The sequence below is a fragment of the Gavialis gangeticus genome, unplaced genomic scaffold (assembly GCF_001723915.1).
Source record: "Gavialis gangeticus isolate Ggan-Ray unplaced genomic scaffold, GavGan_comp1, whole genome shotgun sequence".
NCBI lineage: Eukaryota > Metazoa > Chordata > Crocodylia > Gavialidae > Gavialis > Gavialis gangeticus.
The window spans coordinates 57203354-57225814 of NW_017729031.1; the positions used below are offsets into that span (position 1 = coordinate 57203354).

The window sequence follows — 22461 nt, forward strand, 5'->3', positions numbered from 1 at the left end:
TTTGTAGTAAGCTTTAAATATTTAATGGTTACCCAAGAGGCTGCCTTACAAATACCAAAACTGAGCAGGTTTTCCAGTGCCTTGGATGGTAAAAATGAGTGAATGGAGTCAGATTTTTTTTTTAAGGGAATCAACTTCAATCTACATTCAAGATCTGACCCAAATTTGTGGGCCAAAACATTTCAGGTAAACAAAACCAGAACAAAAACCTTTTCATTCATTTCTGCCATTTTCTCATCTCTGCTGAAAAAACAAAAATGAACAAAATGACTCTTACACTATTCTTGACCTATCTGAAACCAGGAGAAAGAAATGACTCGTGGCAAAACCCAATATGGAAATTTATAGAAAATAGAGTTTTGAATATTTTCCAATGTAAACATCAAAATCCATGGAAGTTTATACCAAATCTATTCTGGAACCAGTCATCATAGTCCCTGGGTGGCAAACTCAATTTTGAGTAAAGCATAATATTATTTTAACTTAATTCTTCTCTTGTCATCCTAGTGTTTAGAAACTTAATCTTCACAAGGATTCTCTCCACGGATGGATCTAGGACTGAAGTGGAGGGGGGTGCTGACACCCCCCTTTAGTTGTGCAGCATATGTGCTGTAAGCTCTGAGCTCACCAACTGATCTGTCTTGGCTGTTGCCAGAGCTACTGCTTTCATGTGGCCCCAAAGCCCAGAGGGTGAGCATTGTTGCTATTCACTCTCTTGTCTTCCTGACTCCCTGATGAATTCAGCAGCAAGAGAAAAGAGGCAGCAGTGGTGCTCACCCCCTAGGTTTTGCAGTGCATGAAAGCAAGGGGCAGTGACCAGAGCCTGCAATAGTTATCTGGTGAGTTCAGAGCTCGTGACACATGCAGAGCACATGCTGGTGAGCTTAGAGCTCACTGAGACGAGCCCGCACAGTTGAATGGGCAACTGCACTTGCCACCCCTGCCACCAGATCCACTCCTAATTTTCTCCCTTTTGGCTCTCTGCTCCCTCATATCAGTAGCCTTCTGTGAACAAGGTTTCCTTTGGCCTCCACGAACAGTCTGATGGTTGCCACAGCTGTAAGTAGGTTTCTCAGGCATTCAACACCCCCTGCCCCCAACACATCCTTTACATACATAATTTAAGGCAAACTTTTCCTGTAATATCAACAGGTTTTATTATAAAAAACAGGACATACAGGTCCATGGAAACTATAAAAGTTTTCAGTCTCTTCTGCAAGTGATAACAGAGCTAACAACCATATGCAAAAGGAAGACTGTCTCAGGTTTGTTCCTATGGTTTTAGCTATGGCATGCCAACTTAAATGAGAGTCATATCATTAAAACTCTGCTTCCTACCATGACCAGATAATGACTCTAGGAAAGCCTGCACATTTCTTAAATTAATCTGTAGCTGCTGAGGTGTCAAACAGGGATCTGAGAAAGCTACTTATAAAACCCCAAAAGGGCAGTATTGTAGAAGAACTAACTCCTGAAGAAGACCCATTATGCAATTTTGGATTAGGATACACAAATTTCATGATTTACCTCTGCTGAAAAAACTATCTGTAACAGTTTTGGAGAAATCAGATTTGGGAAGATCTATGTTGAAATGGAGAACTCAAGAGAATTTTAATCTAATCCCAGGAATCAAAGAAAAGGACTTTTGTTATAATGAACCGAGCTAGTGGAAGAAGAGAGAGAGAGAGAGAGAGAGAGAGAGAGAGAGTGTGTGTGTGTGTGTGTGTGTGATTTATCTTAAAGCATTTCTGTATGTATATATAGAAAATGAACTATAAATACTCTCATTTGACCCACTGCATTCAAAAATAATTGCTCGTTATCTTTTCAAAGAAACTATTTTCAGTTGCCCTCTCTTCTAGTAAAACCTGGCAACTTGTATTTCAGAGAAATATAGGGCCTGATATTGATTTCATGCCAATTCAAAAAAGGGGTAATGACACTAAAGCTAGGGTAATAAGACTAATATAAGACCCAGGTAAGTGAAATCAGAGTTTAAATCTGTATTTTAATCAAGGAAGCATTAGAGTGCAACCCTTCTAACATATTAAACCTTAATAATTATAGCTACTTACCCTTTGATTATATCAGAATAGTGATGTTAAAAAGGTAGCTGTTTAGAACAGAAGCTTATAATATTTAGACTTCATAATAGGAAGTAATAAGTCCTAGATTGATAAATGTAATTAAGTGATGTATATAAGTTTCCTCACAAAAATCAGAACCCTCACTGATGTGTACAGGACAACTGCCCACCAAAATACTACAAGAGAAGACAATGCTTTTTTCTCAAACTCTTGAAGCAAAAAGAAAACTATTTATATTCATTTTTTAATCTAGGGTTTTCTTAATTTAAAAAAATATATGCACAAAGATAACATACAATCACTCCTAAAACCTTAGGATTTGTGAGCTACTCTAACCCTCATAAGATGTTGATCATTACTGATCCAATCTGATCTCCTACAGGCCCATAGCATTTCAGTAGTTCCTATATATCAAGACTATATCTTCAGGTTGAGCTATAGAGTCAGTCTTGGAGAATCTACCATATCCCTAAGGAGGGTAATTCCCCAAATGAGTACTAGCTTTAAATACCATATTTATTTGCATATCACATCACTTTTTCCTGAAAATTACTGATCAAAAAATAAAAGCAAACTGAACAGTTTGTTTCCAAGTCCTGGGTGCTCACTAAGATGAAGGGCACTGAAATAGTGGCAGGGGCTGGAGGCTCTAGTACACAAAGCTGGGACAGAAGTCCCCTTTCTGCTGCTCCACGGGGAGATGCCTGCTTGACCAACAGCTGCTTCTTAAACCTTTCATAGCTGCTACTAAATTAATTTTTTTCCAGCCCTCTGAAAGGTACACCTCTGGGTAAGCGTATGCAGGTAAGGCTCTGCTTACCAACCACCCCAACCCCATTGTCCTTTTTCTCCTTCATTCTGCCTTCCAAAAACAAGATGCATGTCTTATTTGGGGTGTGTATTATGCAAATAAATAGGGTAACAGTTGTGCACTGTATTTTATACTAAAGGACCATTAATTCTGTGTTCAAGTTTTCAGCAGTTTATGTAACAGTCACAACAGTTTTTTTTAAAAGGTCAGAAAAAATGAAGTACTTTAATCTTAATCACAAAACAGATTTTTTCTTAAAGATCACCTCCCCTATACAGGCAGTATCAGACCAAAATAAGACAAGGCTAGAGGAGTTTAGGAAATATAATAAACAAGAAAATGTTTCCAATAGTAAGGCCAATGTGAAAATTCATAAGTGAACTCTGTTTTATTTTGTGTCTATAGTTGTTCTACAAGCCAAAAGGAGGAGCCTTAAATAGCTTAAAACATTGCATCCATTACATGCTGTTGTTTCTGAAAAAAATTGTACATAGAGATTTTCATTAAACATAATCCTTCCCACACAACTGCCATCAGTTAAAAATGGGCAGAGACAAGCCAGATGCTCATCTTGTTTAAATTGGCTTAGTTCCCCTGAAGTAAGCTGAGCTATGCCAGTTTACATCAGAGCCTATGACCTCTGTGGAAAAAAAAAAATCTAGGACTTGCTTATCCTCGATAATTTTAGCAAAGAATTCCATCCAGTGGAGCATGAGTAGGAGCCTTAGACTTTCTACTTCTGAGTTTTTACAGAAGGTATCTTCCACAGCTGAACTGTATCTGAATGCCTAACACAGTGTTTTCAGCTTTAATAAGATTCTGACTTGCATCTCTGATGCATAATGGATGGGATCCTTTACTCCAGGGGTGCTCAACCCCTGGCCTGTGAGCCTGATCTGGCCATAGGTCTGGAAGTTTGGCACCAAGGGAGCAGTGGCACTGCTTCCCTGATCTGTAGGGAAACCTTGGACCCTGCACACCGGATTGGGTTCCCGACCCAGTACACAGGGCTAGATGGGGGTGGTGTCAGGCCCTAGGGCTCAGTCCTGGCACATGGGGGCAGTGGTGGGCCACAGGATCAATCCCAGTATGGGAGGCTTGGAGGGTATGGTGCCATGCCCCGAGACCCAATCCCAGTGTGCAAGGCAAGGACAGCTTGGTGCTGGGTCCTCAGGGCTTGATCCTGACATGCTGGATTTGATCTGGCCTGCAGACTGGTCCAATGCCACTTACCTGGCCCAAGGGACCAATAGGTTTGATTACCACAGTTCTACTGCTTACTTAGGCACAACTGTCAAGACTTTTACATAGACTGGAGATTCCAACAATTTTCATTACCATTTATTTTTGGAAGAAGCATCTATAAAATGAACAAAAAACTTTTTTTGACATCAATACATGTATTTGATGTTTGTCATATTGTTGTCCAGTTAGTTATAAAAAGACTGCAAGTATGGAAAACAAAGAGTTAAAAATTCACAAGAGACTAAGGCTTATGAAAGGCATCCAAATGATAGTTTTAGAGACTGAAGTCCTGTTTATTCAGAGAAGGTGAAAAATTCATCCCTGCACACAGGACAAACTCAAGGCCTTTGCCTCATTGATCCCATTTAAATCCCAAGGGTACAGCATGGGCAACATCCAGGTAAGTTTCCTCACATGAACATGTCCAGGGTATACTGGCCTGGCAATTTGGCCTCAATGCCCAGTATAAATTTCAGGACAAAAACCACTGACATCACGTCCAGCATGGACTCCTGTCCACAAGAAACAGGTGTAAGACCATGAAATCACTTCATTAAACCACCCCAAAGCTGCTAGATTACAAAATTCAGTCACTACCTACCTGGTTGGATTAAAAACAGATGATTTGGAAATGAAAATTTCTATTACCCATTACCATTACATGATGTCAATATGTCCTACGTTCAAGCCAATTTTTGCTGGACTAGGCTTGAAGAATAAGCACTGCAGTTTATTTTAAAACAGCTAGTATTATGCTACAATAAGCTTATTCAATATTTAAAAATAAATAGTAGACAGCAAGGTACTCAAGAAAGAAGGGAAGAATTAAATTTGTAGTTGGGCAGATGGATATATTCTCTAATAATAATTTTACCTTTGGGCATCAGAGAGCCTTGACATTCCACATTTTGGCTAGGGACACACCTTACACACAAACTGGTTAAAGTGATCAGAAACTGGTTAAACATATAACAGAACATAAGTTCAGTGCACATAAACCAGCTTCAAAATGGCCAAAACTGTTTTAAGATACTACATTCAGCCAGGTTTAACTGATTTGTGTCAAACTGGTTTATGCATAGTCTGTCCCAGACCCCTTTCTGGTTCAAGTTAAATCAGAGTCCCTCAGCATCCCAGATGCTTTGCAGCCCTGGGCTGGGCTGTGCTCTCTGCTCCAGAGAACAGGGCTGGCCCCACCCCTCTGCTCCCTAGCTAGAGCTCCAGTGGAGACTGCAGATACAGCAGGGTCTGCTTGGCTTCCCCTGCCACTCGCTGCTCAAGCAGGGATTCCCCCTCCTACCTCCCACAGACCCTAGCAAGCATGTGGTATAATAGCTAATGCTGAGACGTGTGTGTGTGCGTGCATGCATGCGTGCGTGTCCAATTTCACTGGGATAGGACAAAGGCAGACAGGACAGTGTCTCCTTAGGGCTTTTTGGAGCTAATCAACAGGTCAGCTGGTAACATCTCTCATTCCTTCCTTGGAAAAAGTTGTTTAAGAAGAGCTTAAACTAATGAGCAGCTTTTGTTTTCTTGATAGATTGATATACCTGTTATCAGCTCCCTGCTGGCTCCCTCACTTATCAGGTTTGCAGACAGTATGAAGAAGCAGGAAGAGGGAGATTGACAAGTTCAATATCATCAACTGCTTTGGAGTGCTAGCTTGGGATTGGGGTCTGGCAACACCCCTGCCCCTTGAGCAGTGAGCAGGGAAAAGTCTGGGATTGTGTAGGCAGGGTGGGGGTTTAAACCCTTCCCTAATCACAGCGTCCTGCTGGGGCCTGGCCACACCCCGCCCCCCTGAGTTCAGCACTAGGGAAGGGAAGGGAAGGGAGGACACAGTACAATTCAATTTCCAAAGCTCTACAGCTAAGTTAATTTACTTTCCCTCATGGTTATAGTGTACCCATAAAGCCCACAGAAATTTTAAGAAACTGTCAGATGGGATATTCCTAAACCTGAGCTAGGTGCTGTGACAGTGGGAAGAAGAATGAGATGATAAAACCTCTGGGATGGTGCAAGTTTCATCACTGTAATTTTTATGGAGGATCTTTCTGTGCCAAGACTTGCCTTGGTTTTTCTGAAGGTCAGATTCCTCAAGACACAATATGAAATGGCCTGGTACTTTAGGAGGGATGAAATTCAGAGACATAACAGCAGATACTCTGTAGATCTTGTGCGCACATGTCCAGGCATTATCACAAAATACATGAGATAAAGAAGTTCTTACATCTGCTCCCCTGTGGTTTTGTACCAACAGGGGAATTAGCTAAAGCAGCTATTATACAGTAAGTTTATACCTACTTGAAGTTTTATGATATGTTAATAGTTTACATTTAGGTTGACTTCTTGATGCGTTTAACTTTGGACTGTTTCTAAATGAGAAAATTACTATTCTCCCAATTTCTACTTTTAAAGCCAAAAAAAATGAATTGCCATTGAGAACTATAGCTTTGAAGACTTCTGAGTGTCTGAGACTGATGCTCCCAAATAATGTATTGCTATGTACATATCCCTAAGTGCAAAAAACGATCAAAAATGCTCTAATTTTAGTGTTGGCATGAAGTCTGAGAAAATACTTTAGTAACACAGGGGTCTGAAAACCCATACTGATGTGTGCTGTAGAAGTCTACTGTGGGTTACATGATTTTTAACAAACAGAATCAGGATCAGATCTTGCAATCACTGTAGGCAGCAAAGTGAGATTTGAAATCTGTGGGAATTTTACTTGAGAAAGGATATCAGAATTAAGACTTTAGGCACTATTGCATCAAACATATAGGAGGGGCAGCTAAAAGTTTTTTTTTTTATACGTAGCCAGAACAGAACAGTCCCTACATCCTGTTTAACTGGGTTTTCTGTGTCTGCTGTTATAGAAGAGAATTAGAAAATGAGTGATAATAATCAGATAGTTTACTGAAAATTATTTAAGTTGCCAGCATACTATGGCTACCTTTGACTTGAAATTCTGTTTCACTAGCCATGGGACAACTATTATCAGCACTGGCATTTGGGAGACTTTTAGAGAAGTCCATATATGGCAGAGGAAGAAAACACAGCATGTTCCCTTCCCCCTTCCTTCCTTTTTCGCTATTCCCTCTACATTTTACTAATATTTACATGCCCCTGTGCCTCACAGTGGAGGGTTTGAAATGCCTAGAGAATCCACATCCATCATTTAGTTAACAGTTGTGTAGAGCTTTGAAGCTGTAAAGCACTACACTACATAAGTACAGAGTATCATTACTATGAGCCTTGTGGTCTCTAATCAAACCTCACTGATTGATACCCAAGAGAAGCCTTGGCCAAACCCTCCTCAAAGTATCAATTTAGGAATAGAATAATCTTGCACCACTGTCGAGCATAAACCACTTAAACCTCCATTGCCTTTTCTGAGTGGATTTTTTGGCAACCTATTGTGAATTTGTATTAATGGTACTAAGAGACCATTCATAGCCTGGGAACCCTTCTTGAAACAGAACAAAAAGCTGGTCCCTGCCCCAAAATCTAATGATTCTAACATCTTTGGTTGGGGCTTGGCCATGCTTTCACTTACAAGGCACGTTGATGTGCAGAAGCAGTTCTTACCCTCAAACATGCTTGTCAGGTCACAGAAATTCTCTTCTGAAACGGTCTTGTTTTAGATAATTTTTTAAAAAGGGAACTTGCCCAGTCATCTTGTGAAGTTTGTCAGTTACAGTACACTTAGTTTTCCAGCCCAGCTAAAGTTAACATCTTAATTAGATGTTTTAGTCAGCACACACTGACACTCAGAATTAGGGTTTATTAACTGGCAAAACCCTGTATTAAATCTCAAGAGGACTTGATTCTGAAAGATTCTTATTGGGAGCCAAGGGTTTGGGAAGACACGTGTGGATGCTGAATTATTGTTAACCAAATTACACCCTCCTAAATTTATCCTTTTCCTAATTAAGAGAGAAGGTTTACATAACTCAAATGGAGATTATTAGTTTAGTACTAATAATTTGTCATATTAACAGAAAGAAAGAAATATAAAAAAAAATCCAAGGCTTAAATTCCTGCTCAAGTAGCAGGTTGACTATGTCAGGGCTCAGCAACATTTTTGGGAAGGAGTAACCAAAAACATCTGCAACCTTGGCTTGTAAGATGTCGGCCAGAGGTGGACGGTAGGGGAGCTGTGAGGGCCCAATCCTTGTTGTGGCAGCACAGCCCCAGCTCCTTCCCTGCCATCTGTCCCAAGGCACGATTGCCAACAAAATGCCTTTGCATGCCATGCTCTGGCACCTGTGCTGGGGGCTGCGTACCCCTGGACTAGATGATCACTTGAAGTCTCTTCCATTTCTACTTTTTATGATTTGTGATTTTTGTGGGAATAGCCATACCATCTTCCTGAAGCCTCTACTAGCTCTATTTCTCTATGATTTTATGAAAACCAGGGTAAGCTAGTTATTACTATGAAACTATCAAATAACACATAAAATTTCTTTTTACTTTACATGTTCCCATTTATCTCTTCCCAATCTATTATACATACTCCTATCCCCCTTCTCTCAACCCAAAAACAGGCTACAAAATGAGTAGGATGATATTAACATTTAAGACTTTGTACAGTCTGGAATAGAGACTGAAATCTAAAGGTACATACCTACTTGCCACCTCACCTGGCTTACTCTGAGATAACCCACCTCCTTTAACCCTACAAGGACTAGCATTCCTGTAGAAATACATATACAATAAAGAACTGATAACAGTCTTAAAATCCACTATTAAAAGTTCTGCATAATGCCTGTAAATTCTTTTGTTCCCCCAGTGGCAAACTACAGTAAGCTAGTTTCTTAAGTATTCTTGGAAAGGGTCAGGTAGGCAACATTTAACACTATGAGAAACCTCTTTGTCCATAGTACATGCTTAGTTCATTATTACTACATTTGAATGCTTCTACTGCCCTCCAAATTTACTTCCACCCCTGTTAAACTTACTTAAAACATTTACTCTAACAATGGCTTAAAAGTTCAATAGTACTCCTTAGCAGCAGAAGCTTCTGGGAAAGTTTGGTCAAAGCCTGAGTACACCTTGTCGTTAAAATATAGGATTATACATCCTATTACAATATAGGAATACACAGGTGTATAAGGTCACATACTTTGCTAAGTGTTGTTAATAAATCAAGTTAACATTAAAACTACAGCATGCATACAATGTGCAAAAAAACCCTCTGAAGTCATATAAAAGTTGGTTCTTCACTCTGAAATATACCATCTGCTAGGGTATTTGAAAAAAGGGGGTAGACGATTATAATCAAAAGATGTTTCCTTAGCCCTGTAGACAGAGCCAACCCATGAGGTGTGTGGGGCCTGGGGCATATCAGCCTGTGCAGGGGTGAGGGGTGGTGAATGGCCGGAGCATAGACTGGATGGGGGAGTGGCTGGAGCATGGAGTCAGCGGTGCATGGCAGGCAGCTGTGGGGAGTGGTGTTGCCTTTGGCACATGCCAATGGCTCTGTCCACGGGGCCTGTATGGCAGTGTCTGTGGAGCCCTGCAAAGCACGGGGCCCAGGGCAGTCACCCTGATTCTCCCCCCACTCCCCTTCCCCACAAGGGATGGCTTTGCCTGTAGTCCTTAGAATTGAATGGACACTTCATTCAGATTCATAAAATTAAACCTATCCTTCTTGAGCTTTCTTGACAGTGCATCCAACACTTTGCTGACAGTTATTTCCTTGCCTCCATTAATATTTTTAGGTAGAGCTAAAAATAAATTGTAGAGTTGTGAAATAGGAGCTACATTACTAGGAGTAACTAACAGACAGGAAAAGAAAGGATAATTTGGTTAATGAACATTGAGACCATTAAAAAGGAGAGAGGGTTGTTAACATCTGTGGAGTGAAGAGACATTAATAAGCATCAGGTAGCTTATAATGAGCCATGAAGTCAATTTTCGTAGTGGTGTCTGAAGGCTGCAGTTGCACTGCAGTTGATTTTAAACTCTAGGTAGAGCTAGAATCTTTGGGGGGGGGGGTTCAAATGTACCACTGCCACCCTCCTGGATTTGTCCCTGGACTCAAAGTGAGCTCAAGCTGTACAAGAGACTGTGTGTGAGACCAGAAGAACACCTATTCAGCCCACAGAACTTTACATGACCCATGAGCCATCCGCTAAGACTGAATGAAGAACCTCCGTTTCAAACTGCAGAAGCAGGCTCAAGAAAGCCACGTCAGTGTGGCTTATTGTTCTTAGTAAAACAGAATTCTGGGAGCTGCCTGTTTCCTTCAAAGCTTTATGGTGTTGCATCTAATTTGAGCAAACTCTTGGCAAATTTGCAAGTTTGTTTTAAAAGTATAACACTTTGTGGTTAGGTGGTAAGCACTGAGTGATTTGAGTCCAGGACCAGGAGGTAGGCTCAAGAGTTTTAAGCTAGGTTTTCAAGTAGGTACACTGTTTCTATGTTCTGGTTTAGTCACATCACTCCCCATTGATTTCCCTGTACCTAAGAATGAAATGGAAATGCCCATCCACCTACCTCACAAGGGTGTTATTATTTGAATGCCCATAGCTCTTAGTCAATATTGAAGCTATTTTGTGCTAAGCTTTAAACACATACAGGTCCTGCCCCAGAGGTCTTTAAAATATAATTTAAGAAAAGAGGCAAGATGTGCATGGGGTTATGTAGGTTAGCTATATTGCATGTTATAGCTCCTACACATTTAAAAGATTTTAGTTTAGTCTATTTATAGGTAGCACAGGTATTCATGCCTATACTGGCAGCTCCCATTAGTAGATTCTGTTTTCAGTTGCTTGGGATTTGACCAAAATTTACAGTTTGGGCAGATGTTTTCCATACCACATGCTTTGGGCTCCAGTTACAGAAAAACTTCAGCCAAAGCTGTTCAGCTATTTATCAAGTGTGAGCCAGGGAACAGTATTGTTTTATCTATACAACCATGTCAACAGCAGTTCTAGCATCACCTTGTTTATTAGCAATGATTTGAAGTTTACTGGAAATGGACAAAGGGAAAAATACCTTAATCCCGAAGACGTACCTTTTACTATTCCTGTGACAATCCTCCCGTGTTTGGCCAAGTTATGTGGTGTACAGACTTGTTAGCTGGGATGGGAAGACTGCAACAGGAGGTTAGATAGCAGGGAGATTAACAGGGGAGATGGGGAAAAGAAAGAACTGGGCTAGAGAGGCCAGGGAAGAAGTGTTAGGAAGGTAGCGTGTGTAACCATTACAATACACTGTGTTCAACACCGAAAATACAAGCACAGTCTCCTGAGTCTCACCATTCCTTTGCTTTCAATAAACATCTGTGAAATACCAGTAGTAAAACTAAGGCTGTGCAAAACTTTGGTCCCCGATTCAATTCGGCAGAGATTCAACCCAATCTGGTGGCCAAATCACTGAGTCTAATCAGGAGACTCCTTAATCTCTCTGAATCAAATCAGAACCCTCTGAATTGATTCAGAAAGATTTGGAGATTAGGACATAGACACAGCTTTAAATGTTTTTTCTACATACCTCAAGGTACCAGACACCTCATTGACACTGCAATGTGGATGGAGCGTCCCACAGGAGCGTGGGAGGGTGGTCCCTAGCACGCTCAGCTGACCTGAAAGTGGACCAGAAGCACTCCCGGTCCACTCCCAGGTCCACTAGGGAGCGCACAGGGGGGCCCCCCCCGCACCCCACCAGCTCAGTAACTTGTGCCTCCTGGGTCTGGGGGGGCACCCAGGGTCCCCTTGCGGCTGATCGCTGAGCCAGGGGGACACAGGGGGAGGGGGGAGGCCCCCCACGTGCTTCCCACCGGACTTGGAAGTACTTCAGGTCCACTTCCGGGTTTACCTCCAAGCATGTGGGGGAACTCCTGCACTCCTGTGTGATGCTCCATCTGCCCCACCATCGCAGCATTCATGAGCTGTGCCTTGTACCTTGAGGTATGTAGAAAAACATTTAAAGCCGTGTCTATGACCAAATTGCTGATTCTCTGAATCAGCATCAAATCTTCAGATTCGGATTCAACCAAATCGAATTGGGGACAGTGATCTGAATTAACAAATCAAATCACTGTCCCTGATTCGGGCCGAATCCAAATCCGAATTGAATACGGCCTGTTTCACACACCCCTAGTAAAAACTATGTACCGCATTTCCTGCTAAGGGATGACCCACATAAAGGATGACAATTCATTACTGCCATCAGTAAGACATTGGTAGGAGTCTATGCTGTGGATTTAGTAATTCTAATACTGCTGATAGAGCTACACAAATTCCATCCTATGGAACCCTCTCCTCAGTTCACTTAAAAAAAGTGGGCTGAAAAATCCCCCAAACCATTGATCACAACGATCAAATTGTTAAGATTTCATTTGACATATGTTAAACAAAGTGCTTTGGAAGATTTAAGTATTACATTGTTGGCTTTCTGAATCCTGATCATTCCATTAAAATAGGTCAGAAATTAAGTATTTCCTTGGACAGAATATAGCAACCTTTCTCCAAGGTTCTCAGAGGGTCTTTTCAGGTGAAGAGACTTACTGTATACCTCTCCCTATATCCTTCCCTCTTTTGAATAAGGCAGGGCAGTTACACTATATAGGACTACCTTTAAGTACATAAGGAGTGTGCATCAGGAAATGGGAGAACGTCTGTTTACCACATCACCCCCCAGGGAAGACAGGGTCTAATGGTTAAACTGCTGGAAGACCATTTTAGACTGGACATAAGGAAAAGCTTCTTTACTGTCCGAGTCTCCAGAGTCTGGAATAGACTCCCCCCAGAAGTGGTGGAAGCACTAATCTGGAAATGTTCAAGAAACACCTGGATGCTTACCTTGCTGGGGTCATTTGACCCCAGCTGACTTCCTGCCCTTTGGGCAGGCAGCTGGACTTGATGATCTCAAAAGGTCTCTTCCAGCCCTAACGTTTCTGAAATCTATGAAATAAAGAAAGCTTGCAGAAGAGACAAGAAACTACTAATAAATTCAGACTGGGTTACCCACTGAAGGAATAATCTTGAAGTAATCATGAGGAGTTACCATTTTAACAGCTGCACATACTGAATGAACAATCCTCTATTTTAAGTGGGAGTTGAACATAAGTAGCATTAACAATATGTTATGGATGCTAAGCCTTACTTCATATGTTGTGTCTTTTCAGTACTAGAGAAAGACAGAAGTCTGTTCTAGCTCTCAGCCAGCATTCCATGGTTCAAAGTAGCTGTCCTGGCAGCTTGGAACTGCCAGGGTACAAAATTGTCTCAGCCATCCTGTGTCCAAAAGACATTCCTTTACCAGTGATCGATGCACTAGCTATTAAAAAAAACAACTTTATGCCTTGCAAGAGCAGCTCTGGGAGGGGATATGCCTGCTGTTTTTACAGCAAAAAATGGGAAAGACCTAGTGCAGCAGCTCTCAGACTTCATTGGTTCACCAACTACCTTCTTATAACAGATTACTATGAAATGAATGGGTGGAAGGTCAAGCTCATGGGAACTCTTGCCCTACCACCTTGAATGCAAAGCAAGAACACAGCTTTAAGCTATTAGTGCAGGGCCAGTGGACACTAAATAATTACATATTTGTTTCAAACCCCTTTGCTGCCTAACATTACCACTAAACACCGAACGGGGCTGGAACAAAGAAAAAGAATTTTGGACTGTTTATTTTGTGTTGTTAACAGCTCTTTCCACTGTCTCTCTTGGCTATGTGGTATGTTACCCAGCAAAAAGGCCATAGAAAATAAAAACAGGAAAATGATGGTTAAAAAAAAAAGTTGGCAGGGAGACTGGCAGGATGTTATCTGTGATTTATTATTTTTTTTAGGGAGTTAAAAACTAAAGGGGGGCAGGGGGCAAGGAGCTACAGTTTAGTTTAGCTGTGTTCCCTTAGGAGTCAGTAGCTAGTGATCAAATTAACAAGAATCTCTGGTTACTGCCCAATACATAAGGCATCATTTGGAAGTCAGCTTGGATCAGGGAGCTTTGGGGTTTTTTGTGGCCCAGATACTTTCTCATGTGGTTGGATATTGTACTTGTCAAGAAATTTCACATTACTGTATGTGTTGTCACATTTTGGGTTTGTCTTTCACAAAGCTGAATTCAGCTTGCTCTTTTCGGTAGTATCATTGAGCATGTCTAATTTCAGGGCATGAGTTCTTCAGTTTATTACTACCAGTGCAGTCTGGCATAGAGTCCATACTTATCTTCCAAACAGCGTTATCCAGACAATTCAGCTTTATTTATCTGGCACGCTCAATTCAGCTGTTACATAGTAATACTCTGACACACAGCCTTCCTCACATTATAGCACCACAATATGCTGCCTGATTATAGCACTTGTATTCACAATAAAATGACACATTGTTATATCTGATTTCTATGACTCAAAGGATTTCCCAGCTTTCAGTGGATACTTCTGCCCCCTTAATATGTTGTTATATCAAACAAATTGCAAAACAAAGTTGTTATTCTGGTGTATAAAATGTACAAATCCGCTGAATGATGCAAGGTTTTACTGATTTTTAGCTACGCTTATATAACCTACTGGAGTTTCACAGCTGCTAACAATAAACAGATGACCTGCATAAGTATCAGGCAAATCATTCTGCAAATGAAAGAGGAAGAAAGTAAAGTCCCGCCTCATAGCTCCAAAAATGACCTACTGAAACAAAAGCGATGACTTTATACAATATTCCCAGTTGAAGTTTCTAGCTGCTGTGATTTGCTAATTTCCCCTTGATATAATGCAGTGTAAGTTATAATTTAACATCTGAATAGTCCCTTGTTCACAGCATTTGGGATGTGAAACAGAGACATAGCTAACTTTTCAGGCTGAACTCCTTAAATGGTTCCCTTGAATATGATGGCCTGTTTTTTGGGTTTGTTTGTTTGGGTTTTTTTTAGAAGAAAAAGGGGAAGTTAAGAGGACATCTTCCTCTCCCTTCTCTCATAAAAGTTGAGATTAACTGTCCTGAAACAAACTGAAAATATAAGATTACTTTTTAAAAGCTTTTTCTGTAATACTTGTTTTTTATTTCACCATTTTTTCTTTCTTCTACTTCTAGTACTGAGAGGTGGTTAGCCTTGTTAGTCTGAGTCAGGCAGAACAATACCTTAAAGACTAATTCATTTAGAAAGGCAAATTTTGTGTAGGTAATACAAATTACTCTTTAAGGGGTCACCCTGTCTTGCCTTCTGCTTGCCTTCTAAAAAATAAAATGATGAAAAACAATGCTAGAAGTTAATATAGTCAATCATTCTGAACATTTAAAAAAAAACAAACCCAAAACACCAAAAGAAGACTGATCAACAAAAATCAGAGCAATAAAGTAGACCAAAGGAGGTGAGCAATAATCCTGTCATTGTATAGTCAGTAAGCAACTGACACTGGAGAGATAAAATTATCCTGAGAGCCAGTGAGGTCCTAATTTAGCAGTGATAGTCTGCCTAAACTGGCATTCATTTCTAGTGTTGTTCACTGCTGTGCTGTGTGATTTTAAGCAAATCCCTTCTCCCCTTTGGAGATCTTTTTTATTTAGAACCTAAAGATATTAGTGAGTTGGGATTGCCACTTACTATATGCCTTGTAGTACAGTACATTGCAAAGTTAGGCAGTGATCTTGGTTGTGGCCTATCAGCTTTACTGCAATACAAATAAATGGTAGACTTATGCAGACTTGAGCATAAGTGGCCAAGCATTTTCTAAAATACAATAAATAAAATGAACTATAATTGGAGTCAACAAATTATTTTTCACTTTCTACTGGACCTCTTCCCATGCTCCAATACACACACTGTTGGCAAGAGAACACAGTTAAATGGATATGGTAATGGTACTGCCCTCTCAAGATAGGTGAACACTTTCAGGACAAGGCTGGCATAAATTAGTAAAGATCCAAGCTAAACTTGTTCTTGAACTGTGCCTCCATGGCTAATCCTGAAAACTGAGGCCCTGTCACAAATCTCACACCTTTGGATTCACCAAACATTAAAAGCAAGAGGAAAAAAAAGCCCTAAATTAGTACCTGATTAAGCTTGAAACTACCAGAGAAATGCTCAGAGCCATTTAGTTCCAGCCTTTCATTTGTTATTTTAAACTTCTTTATTGCTTACCACCTCAGAGTATCCTGTAGTTTCTTTATAGAGACATGTACATTGAGGTTTGCCTTAAGAAAATATAAGGAGGTGTATGTGCAAGTATATATGAAAGGGGAAGAATGGAGTGCTCTTTAAAGGATACAAGCCCTGAGAAGAATAGTAACCAGACACTCTGAAAAGATTAAAGACAAGTACCGTAGTTAAGTATACACATATAGTAAATTGTACCCAATATAACTAAAAGGAACCTTTGCATTTACAACATCACTAGGTGAAATTAGATATAAAGTTAAGCAATTTGAATCCAGAGTTTATCTATCTGTAATTGGAACCAAATGCTGAAATGTATTCCCCAAAGAGGACACAATAATGTCAACAGCATGCTATGAAGCAGATCAGGGATTGGCAACCTGTAACCCACAGGCCAGATCTGGCGCATGGAGCTGTGGCATTGGCACTAGAGGACTTCCCCTGGGCTGTGCTGCAGTCAGGCATCTGGGGCTTTGGCAGAGGGGGAGCTCTCCCTATACTGCACTGCAGCTGGGCAGCAAGAAGCAGTGCTGCAGGCAGCCAGGTCCTACTGCCCTGGGTCATTCTGGCTCCCACTGGAAAGTGTTGCCAAACTCTGATATAGGTAAAATTATTTAATGTGCAACCAGTTTCTCTCTTACTAGGACTGGACAAACACTACTGTTAATGTACCCAATTTTTCATATTTGGTTTAGTTTGCTCCTTTACTACCTTTTTACAAGATGCAACTGAATGCCTTTTCAAGTAAGTCAGTGACAGTTTTCACTGGTTTCAGCAAGGCTTGGATTAGCTCCAGAGAGAGAGCAGGTTTTTGTAGGTCATGAAATAGTACTCACAAGTCTTTACCCTTATGAAACCCTCACTTCCAGTGCTACTTCAATTTAATGTCATGTTTTCATATTTCAAAATTTGAAAGTCAGCAACAGTAATTTTTTTATTGTTAGACACAGTCTTGGCAGTATTTAGAGCTATTATTTAATTATCCAATGCCTAGCACTAAAGTGCTATTACAATGATTTTATTTTTTATTTTCTTTGTGTGTGGGGGAAAGGGGGTGGATAAGGGAAAGAGATGTCTAGATACATATTCAATACAAGAACTATCCAGCATTTTTCTGAAATTCTACTCAGGGAAAAATACATTTAACACAACTTTCCTTAAGTGTTGCAGCTTTCCAATATTGTCTTAGAGTCTAAATGCTAATGGAAAAAACAGTATTTCCTTATCAGCTTCAGAGGCAAAGTTGTAGTCAATCTGCTACCATAACCAGCAATTGTCACTGGAGGGAAGGAGGCGCACAGGGAAGTCAAACAATGTTTTGTTTTATTTTAAAGTGACGTGTGCAGTACAAAGCATCATTCTAGGAAACTTTGTTAAATTTAGTTTTTGTAAAGGCATCTCTCTCAACTATTTGATAATCAGTACAGGTTAGCAACTTTCATACTTAACTAATGGCTAAATATCATAATCATATTTGAACAAAATAAATTAAGCATCAAATAGAAGAATAAGGCATTGCTATGCATATGATGCCATGTGGCAGTCTAGATTTTTCTTTAAGTCAACATTTTAAGTATAAAATCTATTGCGCAAGCAAAAGGAACAGAGTCTTCATATAGCTTTGTGACAATGGGGCATTTACTTTAGAGAGCTGGTCTTGAAGACTGAAAGCCAGGCCCTGATGTTACCAAGAGACAGTGCATTTGCCACTTGAAAATATATGTTACTGATTTTTATTTCTTATTCAAATTGAAATAATTACTCAGCACTTATAAACCAAGACATACTACAAACACTCCACACCTTTACAAATCTACTGCTACACCAGGTTCAGTGCAACAGTGTATTTGTAACACTCCTTAATATTATCATTGGTTAAAATGTTAGAAGTTTATGGGCATGGCCATACTATAAAGCCAAAGGAGAAAGTATTAAGTTAATGAGGAGACATCAAACCATCAAAAAGTATAAGAAAAGTCAGTAGCAAGTATACACAGCATTTAATTAGAATTTTTACACTATATTATAGTAACAGGTTAATATTTGGGTTTAGTGTTCATTAATTGGTAAGTACACAAAACTTCTTTTCTCCTAGTTTTTTTTTTTTTTGGCAACAGCTTCTCACATCTTTTCCATACCCTAAGTCCAGGATCCAGAGGGAGATTCAAGGGTGTAACCAATATCCTACATATCAGTTGTACTACAAGGGCTTTAGTAGAACATAACTGAGGCCAGCCTACGTGCTTCTAAGGAATAACTGTTTCTTGGAGAAACATTAACATTTTTAATAAATTAAAAATAATTAATGTGGCATCAACCAAAATGTATGGTTTTTTTCTCATCTCAAAAAAACCCAAACTAAACCAAAAGAAAACAAAAACCCTTGGGTATTGAAACAAGCAGAATAACAACTTGGCAGCTGTAATCACTTTCCTGAGATACTGGTAAGGGATAATAAAGCATAAATGGTGCAGTCCAGATGTCTCTTTCACAAAGAGGCATGTGTAGTACCTGCCTATTATTGGGCTTTCTGGTGTCCTAGACAGTGCCTCACTTATTTTATGTAAAAATGCATGCATACATCTGCAGACTTGACCCTAAGATGATAAAGAAAAATCTAGATGTCAACCCTTTAAGTACAGAATCTACTGTGAAAGCAAGAGGACTAGAGTCCTGATGTAGCTTTGTGACAATGGTGTGCTTATTTCAGGGAACACTTCGTGGTGCCTTGTTGCTGACAGTATGTACATGGATATATATTGCTTGTGAGTGATGCAATTCCGTAGAAAGTTGCAAACTGAATTGCTATGAACCATACTGGGGTAGGTAGAAAGCTTAGTGCCTATAGTTCTCACTAGGGTTGCCAACCCTCCAGGATTGCCCTGGAGTTTCCAGGAATTAGATACAAGTCTCCAGGAGACTGCTAAGTGTCACCCAGGAGATAAATAATAGGACATTCTTTAAAATTAATATTAAAATGGTAAATCCATTGTATACAGTAGTCCAGTGGGGTTTTTCAAATGTAATAATAATGTACATTTGCCTAGATCAGTCATGAATGTCTTTACATCACATGATAAAACCTCCTGGAATAGATTCAAACAGAGTTAGCAACCCTAATTCTCATTTTAAAGGGAGATGGCCTGATAAATACTAAGCAAGGTACCCCATAGATAAATCTTTCATTAATGATCTGGATATGGATTAAAACAAACAGAGAACTGGCAGTTTTCACCATCTTTAGTTTCAGAGCAGCCACATAAGAGTGCATACATTTCAAATGGAGTGGCTGATAAAAATCATGAGGAAGCTGATACTGTATTTATTATTTATCTAGTGCCAGAGACAAGCACAAGGTCCCCAGTTCCCTCCCCCAAGTACCGTAAACAAACCACACACACACAAAAAAGGACAATCCCTGCCCCAAAGAGCTTACAGTCTAAAAACAAAAAAAAAAAACCCCAACAAGATAAACCAAATGGGTTACCTTTTGTGTGTCTCAACATTTTAAAGAGAAGGCAAATTTACTCATTGTAGAAGAGATTAAATAGCATAATGTGGTAACACAGAAGCAAGTTCATTTGACAGGCACACCTCGAAAGACAACATCCCTGGCAGTTTCATGGCAACAGGATAACAGGGAGCTTAAAAGACAACATCAAAAGGAGACAATGAGAAGAGGGAGACAAAGTATCAGCATGACAAAAAACAACACGACATAGAGACAGATGAACCAAAGGGGGACCACAATGATTGTTAAAACAACAGACCATCCTATAAGAGCATCACAACCCAGCGATAAACTTTCTTCCTCTGAAATGTTCCTCTCCTCTGTCTCTTGAATTCTTTATTATAGTTCTAGACCCTTCTCATGTGTTCCTACTAAGCAGGCAGGAGACAAGCATGTCAGAAAGGTCATACTTCCCCACTATACAGACTCTGGGAAGGAATATAAAAAAAAAAGCCCACACAGAAGGTATGCAAGCACCAAGAATTTAATTGTTCTTCCTTCATTACCTGTGCCATACCTAACATGGCTCTGGGTTGGGCCCAGCTTGCAGGTTGTAGTTGGTCAAGTTATTTGGGTCTCTAGCAGACAAGATCACCAGACCTTCTGGGCATACTCCAGAGCAGCACTGAAGGTGTCAGGTAAGAGGGCAGTGTGGAAGAAGCCTGCACAATGCTCCCATTCAGCCGATTCCAACTAAAGTATATTTCCCTTTCTTGAGTAAACATTTAAAAAAATCAGAAACGCAACAAAGTGTTCATGTTTTGAATTCCTTAACACGTCTAAGGACAACAAAAATGTAAGTCTCCCCTATACTATTTAATTGCTGATCATAGCAACTGTGGGGTGGGGAGAGGGGGAAAAAGAAAAAAGGAAGGATGCCCATATCATGAACATCTGCACAAGCAACTGTGATGGCATCTCATCTGCTGTCACTAATGCAAGCTGCAATCTTAATATCACTATTCAGTTCTTCCTCCACCACCCCACCAAAGTTTGACCTTGGCTGTATGGGATGTAACTGAGCAGAAACTGGCATTCTGGCTTTAGCCAAATCTGTGTGTGTCTGGGTAAAACCAAGATAGCGAGTTCAAGAGTGATGTTGTAGCTGTAATGGTCCAGAAACTATGTGAAAGGCAAAGATTTCCAAGGGCAGCATCTTTTACTGGACCAACTCTGTAGTTAGGATTCACAGAAGTTTAGGGCTGGAAAGGACCTCATGAGATCATTGGGTCCAGCCTCCCTGCTCTGGGCAGGAAAGACTGCTGGGGTCAAATGACCCCAGCAAGGTGCATGTCCAGTATTTTTTTTTGAAGATCTCCAGGGTAGGTGCCTGCAGATAACATTAGACAAGCTTTTGAATGCAAGACATGCTTCCTCAGGTCTCACTGCACCCTACACAGTCTCCTACTTGAGACCCGAGGAAGGACGCCTTAAACAAGCTTCCCAGTGTAACTGTATCCCCAGGGCACAGTTGGGCCAATAAAAGTCAGTGCCCTAAGAAATTATCCCCAGGGACATAAGAGAAAGCAGGATTCATTCCCAAGAGCCGATTAAAACAATCCAGGAAGTAGAGAGGGGAGAAAAGGAAAGAAGCAGAGAAGGATCGCAGCAAGAGGGCACAAAGTCAGTGTGTGGAGATGGCCGGGAGGAGCGGTAGCAGCTTCAGAGCGTGGAGAGCGGATCCGAGGGCTAGACAGACAGGTCTGGAAAAAAGAAATAGGTGAGAAAGCAGATTCAGTGTCAGAGATGCACAAAGCTCTGGGGTCAAGGCAGATTCAGTGTCAGTGCACACGTCCGTGCGCTTGTCCCAGCTCCGGGCTTTCACGCGGGACTTTCAGCCGCCGGCTCCTGCAGGCCCCTTGTTTATCCGGGATAAACTCCCCCGCGCTGCCCTACCCCGAGACCCGCGCGGGCCCCGGCCGCTCGGCCCGGCGGACACACGGCGGGAGGCGAGTGCCACCACGAAAGCAGGCAGGGGTGGGGAAGGCGACTGGCCCTACCCCAGCCATTACCTTCATCCTGGTGCCCCGCGACTCCGAGCGCCGAGCCCCCGGGCTGCGAGCGACGCCCCCCAGCCCCGCGGCCCCCGGGAAGTTGCAGCAGGCAGGGCAGGAGAGCGCCCGGATCCAGCCCCCGTTCCAGCTGTGCCGAGCCCAGGCAGCGCCCTGCCCAGATGTTGGGCGCCAGGCGACGGGCCCCGGGCTGGCAACGCCCCGCCCCGCCCCGCCCGCGGGGAGCAAATGGGGGCCGGCCCGGAGCGGGGCAGCCGCTTCCCTTACCGCGTCCTGCCGGGCTCCTCACGCCTGAGGAGCCAGGGCCAGCTCGCGCCCGCGATCCAGCCGCTGCAGCACCCGGGCCATTTTTCGCCCGGGAGGCTATTTATAGCGCCCGGGACCGGCGGGGGAGAGCCCGCCCTGAGCAGCTGCCGCAGCCTGGCCCGGCCCCGCTCGGCACATGCTCCAAGACCGGGCTTGTCCCTAGTGAGCATGTGCGGCGCATCCGCACATGCCCGGTAGCGGCGTGAAGCTGCGGTGAAGCGATGCCCTTACCCTGCTCCTGCCTCCGCGACCCGCGCTGCCCGGCGGGCAGCGATGAAGGGAAGGGAGGCCAAGGTCGCGGGCTAACACTGAAGGGGAGTTATTTCTCCTTGCTGCAGTTCACTGGCACAATGCGGTTGGGCTGCAGTTAACTGTCCTCACTTGG

The 22461-nt window shown here is 41.7% G+C and overlaps 1 protein-coding gene across 1 annotated transcript in view; it reads right to left on the bottom strand.

Moving 5' to 3' along the window:
• Positions 1-22223, bottom strand: part of WIPF1 (WAS/WASL interacting protein family member 1) — an 88251-nt gene extending 66028 nt beyond the window's left edge. Inside the window, exon 1 of the mRNA XM_019522949.1 lies at positions 22038-22223. The gene's annotated coding sequence lies outside the window, so the exon portion shown is untranslated. The remainder of the gene's footprint in view (positions 1-22037) is intronic.
• Between the last annotated feature and the right edge of the window lie 238 nt (positions 22224-22461).